The sequence below is a fragment of the Zophobas morio genome, unplaced genomic scaffold (assembly GCF_036711695.1).
Source record: "Zophobas morio isolate AGI-343-1 ecotype UQ-CSIRO unplaced genomic scaffold, CSIRO_AGI_Zmor_V1 ptg000009l, whole genome shotgun sequence".
Classification (NCBI taxonomy): domain Eukaryota; kingdom Metazoa; phylum Arthropoda; class Insecta; order Coleoptera; family Tenebrionidae; genus Zophobas; species Zophobas morio.
The window spans coordinates 11,699,314-11,706,689 of NW_026972114.1; the positions used below are offsets into that span (position 1 = coordinate 11,699,314).

At 30.5% G+C, this 7,376-nt stretch overlaps 1 protein-coding gene across 2 annotated transcripts in view; it reads right to left on the reverse strand.

The window, feature by feature from the left end:
* The window catches only part of LOC135125918 (dopamine receptor 1), a 194,595-nt gene extending 189,213 nt beyond the window's left edge, over window positions 1-5,382 (reverse strand). Inside the window, exon 1 of one of the 2 annotated variants that reach the window (XM_064051692.1) lies at window positions 5,313-5,382. The gene's annotated coding sequence lies outside the window, so the exon portion shown is untranslated. Of the gene's footprint in view, window positions 1-3,112; window positions 3,217-5,312 lie in introns of those variants that run through there. The other variant, XM_064051693.1, reaches the window with a different exon arrangement.
* Between the last annotated feature and the right edge of the window lie 1,994 nt (window positions 5,383-7,376).

Here is a 7,376-nt window from a genome sequence, read left to right on the forward strand (position 1 = left end):
AGCTTACTATCAAAAGGCATATAATACTATAAGAACCTCACTAGTACTAAACTCCCTAAATTATTGCCAAATCGATACACCAACCTCACTAAAAAAAGATTTACGCATCAGCAAAAATACACCCTTTTTTTAGAAAAGAAGTACAAGACAACAAATCCCGCTTCTTTGACGAATTATAAAATTTGATTTTAGTAAATTTTACTAATAAAGTAGCACAGTTTAAAAAAAAAGAAAGGTTCATGAGGGGATCGAACCCGCAATCGTTTTCGCGTTACAAATCCTAGGTCTCCGTGCGCGTTGCTTATAAAAGTTTGAATTACAGTTTACATTTTTTTTGAGAAACATTTAAATGCGTAGGAGAAAAGCTAGGGGCAAATTCATAAACAATATTTTTTAGAAAGGACTATATTATTCTATAAAATTTCAATAATATTTTATGTACATATTTTTGAAGCGATGTCATCAAATTGTTGGTAACAATTACACTAGTTTACAAGGTTTTATATCCAAAGACAAAAATAATTGAATCTAAAGGATTTGGGTTCGGGAAATTCAAATCTGAAAGCAGAAAAAATCCATCACGTCAGGTTTTTGAGATATTTATATAAACATACCCCGTATTTCTTTTCTTTTATACAACTCTTGTAATTTTTTTATTTTTAAATATATATGAACATATAGTCCTTTGAGCAAATTTGTATCATTTTAAAAGATCATTTACATAAATAAATAACATGAGTCAATTTTTCAAGCTAGATTGTCATCAATGTTTTATTTAAAAATTTTTCAAGTATTGATTTTAGAATAATTGGTTGCTTTTGATTTTTCTACGGGAAGTGATAATAAAAATGTGAGGTTGGCCTCACAAAGATCTTTTAAAATGATACAAATTTGCTCAAAGAAGTATAGGTTTATCTTTAAGCATAAAGAAGTTACAGGGGTTGTATCAAATAAAAGCAACACCCAGTATATGTTATAAACATTATGACCGAAAATTAAAATTGATTAACACTTTCTTTTATTGGCAGTACTGTCAGTTTCCCTTATAATAGACGAACAGTAACACATTTTCGTCCCAAAACCTTGATACCTTCTTTTTAAGCATATTTGAACAGGTCTTCCAGCTTTAGGTACTATAATTTTACCACAAACGTAAGAAAACTGATTTGGACTTACTTTGCACGATCTCGAAGACATTTTTTATGCGACAATGGTGCATTAACATGAATCAGTTTAACACTAACAAGAAGGTAAAAGCAAAGTTCATTATTTTGGATTTATGAAAAACCCTGACGTGATAGTGATTATCCGTTTTTGGATTTGTTATCAGTAAGTAATTTAGAAGTAGAAAATATTTTTTTTTATTTTTGGATACGAAAAAAAGTTTAAATTTGTAAACTAGTGTTATTATACAAATCTTTGTTAGCGCTTTACCAGCTACACGACATTCATAACTTACATCTAAAACTTGACATCGGACGGCGGACAGACTATCGATAACGGTAGACCTATTTTTTAAGTTCTCTAGGGGTAATGAAACGTCGAGAAATCATGAAAATACTCATTCGCCCAATAAACCTTATTACAACACAATTATGAGTTAAGGCAACCTAAACTAAGTATATCGGCCGTAGATAATTCGTTTCAAGTTTGCCGACTATATTGTTCTAGTAGTAAATAAGTATCGACTTTGTGCAAAAAATGCACAAAATTAGTCGAAGATTATCTCTTGAGGACAGAAAATGACAACAAGAAAGGACAACAGGAGGGATGAAATACTGACAGAAATCTATCTTTCTTGGCAACTGTTAGAAAATCAAAGCACATATTTTCATCCGAAACAATAAACAATGTGAAAGAAGAACTGTACAAACAAAAAAACGAAAAAATTATCTAAGACGCAAACCGCTCACAAATAATACTGGGAATCAGACTAATAAATTGCAAACGAAACACTTGGTTAAGGGAGAACACCGAACTATCAGACTTTATAGGGAGGCGGGCTAGCCACGTCGCTCGAACAACAAATAACAGGTGGACAAAAAGACTATCAGACTGGAAATCCAGATTGGATTGAAATAGGCAGATTGTAGTTATTATTATGATTGCTATTTTTTATGACAGATTCTATGATGACGTCATCAATTTTTTGTGGTAACATAATACATTAGTGTTTACAAACTCAGTGTGACATTAACAGTATAGCTATTGCATCCCCATAGTTTCAAAAAACCTAGATAGACCTCTGTTAAATTATATATCGTTTTATTCCTTTAATTAACACATCATTTAAAAACGTACAGACTGGTCAAGAAATGGTGCACTACTCAACGGTACATTATTAAATACACAAGTCAATTTGACGTTTACGAACAAAAACTTAATCAAAAAATGTAAAAAAACTGGCCACTGCTCTCAGCTCCATTCTTAACAATTTTTGAGTTTTTTGCGATGTTATAAAATGAAAAACACGATGGATAAAGATATCTCCAAAAATTATGTTCCATAATGAAATTTCAGTCGATATCATATACCCAACATTAAATAATGTATTAAACTATAGTGAAATATCGAAAAGAAAAATTAAACTTTGAAGTTAATTAGTCTTCTACATTTGGGCCCAAGGATTTTTTAAATTATTTTTTCCCTACTCAATAAAAAGTATCATAGAGTTAGTGCACCATTTTTTGAACACCCTATATGTTTTATTAAGAAACTGATCCTATTACAATACTTCTTTTAATTCCACAACTAAATAAAATTGTATGAGACAGAAAAGTACATAGTCAAGTGGCAATTTCCTCAAAAAAATCTTAATTTCCGAGAAAAATTTACTTCCGGCGATAAAAAGGCCTCGAATAATTAACGTTTAAAACTTCCCGGAAAAATTAAGTGATCATAGTTACCTGTGTAAAGATATTTTACAAACGTCAGAAGCAACTTATCGTTTTCCCGTTTATCAATTTTTTTTTGGTTATGATAATTTTACCGCAAACAGAGACGAAAACAATAATGAATGGGACATTTAATTAAGTGTGATTTACTAATTTCATAATTTCCTAAATTTCGCTAATTTTAACCGATTGAGAAAATCCATTAAAAAAATACACACCAATTTCTATGCCTAATATTTCTCAGATTCGCTCGAATCTTTGCACTTTCTCGTTCATTACAACACATTCTGCACAACTTTGTTCACTTTCTAACCCAAAAATATCTAAACAACTTGAAAAAGCGACACAAATTTTACTAACAATGCGAGTAACAATGCAGACAATAATCTCACTCTGAAACGTCAACCGATCTACGCCTTCTATGTTTATTTATAGTTTTCAGTTAGCACAACGACATGAAATGTTATAAAAAATCAAAATGAATTAATTCATAACTAATTATTGTATTGGAAAAATATTACAGCACACTTCCAAGTATTTTTTTTTATATGGATGGATCAAAACAATAAAATGGAATTTTTGTCACTAATGTGGAAATTATACTCTGTAACGTAAATGATAAAAAAATATTTTAATGGCTCCAGAAAAAACTGGAATTGTCAAAGTTAGCATGACAGATTACTGTGTGAATTTTTCTAGTTTAAACGGGACTATTCTGAATTGCTTAGAACAATAATGTCACTTTAAAAATTTTGTGTCAAAATGTTGACAAATATTTAACAGATTTGTCAAATTGACAAGTAAGGGACAGGTACTTTCTACATTGTACAAAAATTTCATTCCCGTTTTTCTGGAGCCAACTGTACATGTGTGCAATTTTACAGTTTGTCTCAAAAAGTTCTAAACAAATTGCTCTGAAATTAATAGACGGATGCTTTAAGATTATCTGACAGAGCACTAATCACAATTTGTCTATTCATTTCCTTTAAAATTTAATGACGTCACCTCAAATTTTGCGAAGTAATTTTGATTTAAAATGTCTAAAACAATATGAGTCTAAACGTGTGGTTTGTTTAGTAATAATACTAATAATCCACAGTTGCTACAAACATTTCTCTGTGAAGAAATCTGTATCGATCTAGACACTCAGACCAATTTTTTAAGTGGTTAGTGTATCGAATTGACTTAAGCGTTAAATAAATTGAAATGATGCTGTAAATGCTAAAACGTTTTTTTTTTCGTTTTGTACGATTTTAAGTGAAAAAAAATATAAGACAATTTTTCAAATAATTTTTATAGCATTTTTATAATCACTTTTAAGTAATTAAAATACTAAACTGGAAATAACAAGTACACTTGTAGCAAGAATAAAAAAGTAGACTAATTTCAGCTATAACTATAAAAATTCATATTCACAAAAATTATCATAATGTCTCATAATATCATGCAGTGAAGACAGTTTGTAGCTGAGTCATCTTTGGATCTGAAATCGTACCATCATTGATCAGTGAAATTTGATTTGTATTCGAAATTAGTACATACACGCGATTTCATGTCCAAAAATAACCTATTATGAGTTTATAAGTTATAAGTTTGTCTGATTTTAATATAGTTATTATATTAAATCGTTAAAAAAAACAAATCAAATATGCCTTAGTAAAAGAAAGTCTTGAAGTCATGAACCAACTGTAATAACAAAATTAATTACGAAAATGATTAATAACAATACAAGTACAAGTAATTATCAGCCAGCCAGTAGCCATTGGAGAGAATGACAACTAATTCGATCATTAAAGTAACCCTTTGATCTGATTTTTTTTAAATAATAATTTCCATTTAGTACTCCACAGGGTGTTGACGTCTTAAATATTTCGCCAAATTATATGTAAATATTAAGCAAATAGTTTTTTCTTTGTAAAAACAATAATTTTTTCATTCCAGTATTAAACTATAATACCTTCAGTTTTTTACCTAATTTCCCTAAGTACACAGATTTTTTACCATAAATTAATTACTCTTAAAACCAAATATAAGATTTAATTCCGCATAAAAATATACGCATTTTCCCCAGTAGTCTTTTAATCATAAATGCACTAAAAACCCACAACGCAATACCAACATAACATGCTCATTTTCTGCACTTTGCTAATTAAAATTACCAACTTTTTTTCATACAAAAAATACCGCTTATTATCCACCAACCCCAACTAGTTTTTCTCAAGTCAACAACCCCGAAACATCCCCTTCCGCATCAATTTTTTTCCTTCTGCTTGAAATTTTTCAAACGCTTCGAACCCCCAATCACTTTGCTCAACTCGTCGTTTAGGCGCCCAATAAAAAAGACATTCTCAGTTTCCCTTCTGACACAAAGAAAATTTAAACAAACATAAAAAAAAACAATCCCAGCGGAATACCTACCGTCAGCGCTAAAAATTCTTTGCGTGTTATCTCCCGAAAACAAGCTCGTTGTAGCTCACTCGGTCACGATCGCAACACGACTAGCGCCTCCGTGTTGCTGGTTGCTTCACCTGCTGGAGCGCATTCGTATTAAGGGAGTTAGCTTCGAAGGCAAAGTATACACCCCTAAGCCGCTAAAACGCAAAAATGTATCGAAAGTATATGTTTTGAATCGGAATGAGGATTAAATAGCAAATAAAAATAAAAAATCAAAATTAAATGAACTGTTTGGAAAATCTGTCGCATTATAAATTATAATTTCATAAAAATGTGGTATCTGAAAACCATGATAAAGCCTGACAATGACCTATATATGAGTTCATAATATCCACATATGACTCTCTGACATGATCCTGTGTATGTATGATCAATTAATCACCGTAACAACTGTTACTTGTAGTGGACAGAATTACTTTGTTTCCAATGTAAACAAAGCCTACGCAAACTGCTCTACAATACAAAGTGTTTACGTAGTTAAATAAAGTATGGGTTGAGAACCTGATTAGAAATAGTAATTAAAAGCGATTATGAACGGCTATTGTTAGTTGAAATACATATTTTTTAATCAATACTTTGTATTTTTAGAAGAGACAATAACGACCTCATTTTCAATATTCATGTTCTACTACCGACTACACAGCATAGACTTTCAAGCAGCTAAAAAATAAAATAAGCCACATATGTATTTATGTGCAGCAGCTTTCAACAATTTTTGCATGACTTTTTTTTCCTTAATAATGCCTAAAACGATTATTAACGGTGAAGAATCATATTTAGACATTTTAGTAATTGGATTTTTTTGTTACTAGAACAAAGTTTGGTTAGCGTTTACCATCTACACGATATTTATAAAATATTTACCTACTTGTAAAATTTGACAACAATCGGTCCAGTGGTTTCCGATATTATTTGTCTAATAAAAATGGCCCAGGAGGAAAAGGGGGCATATTTTTTGTACTCTAAGCGTCGCAAACGGCGATAAAACATTAAAGTAGCCATTCGACGGATCGACCCTATTATACTCTTATTAGGTTACACTCGGAAAGTAAAAACACGACAATTTCAACTTGACCTGGAAATTTCCAGATGCATTTTTATTAAAAAACCGTAAAAATATTATTCCTATGCTCTTAACATGCATTTGCATAAAACCCGAGCTCCGTTTATTACGTATCCTGATACACGTTCGCATTAGACTGTAGAGAAGATTATATTTTCAAGCATTAAAAAAGCCAGTTCCATTTATTTCTACAGTCACAATTATTTCAAATATTTTTTTCAAAGGTACTCGATCGTATGTATAAGTATTCAAGTAAACTAAATTGTTTTCGTAAGAGAATATTTCACTGGTTCAAAATGTGCTAATTAATTAAAATTAATTTTAGATTTATGTTGCACTGCTCTAATTTAAATCTTTAGCATCTTTAATCGTGGTAGAACACCGTACTCTCCTATTTCAGTGAAAAAGCACAGTATCTGTTACTATTTGTAGCCAATATTTTATTATATTTATAAGGCATATCTTTATCGTAAATTAATGAGATTTTTAAAAAGAAACTTTGTTGACTATACTAGGCAAAAGAGTCAAAAGTTTTGGCAACGGAACAAGTCGGATCCTTTTTGTGAACACTAAAAGATATTTAATATACATGCGTCAAAAATGCAAGGGTTATTTCAAGATTTTTTTGCCCTTTGATGATTTCCGGAAACATACTTTGTTTCAGAGATAAAAGCCGATATAAGTTTTTCAAAAAAAGCAATACTCTATTAATTCATATTACAAAATCTCTTTATTTTCCCCTGCAGTAGTGTACTACACTGTTATATTAAATATAAAACATTGGTCGAAAGTTGCGTCGAGAGAACTTCCCTCGCTCCTGAAGTACATTGAAACATCCAGTTTTTTCGAAAAATTGTAAAATTTGATTTTGCGGGTTTTATACTTTTTTAAAACGCCTATGAATTGAAATAAACATATGTAAATCTGTAATGCTAAAGTAAATGTAAAGAAGCATGCTACGCGTA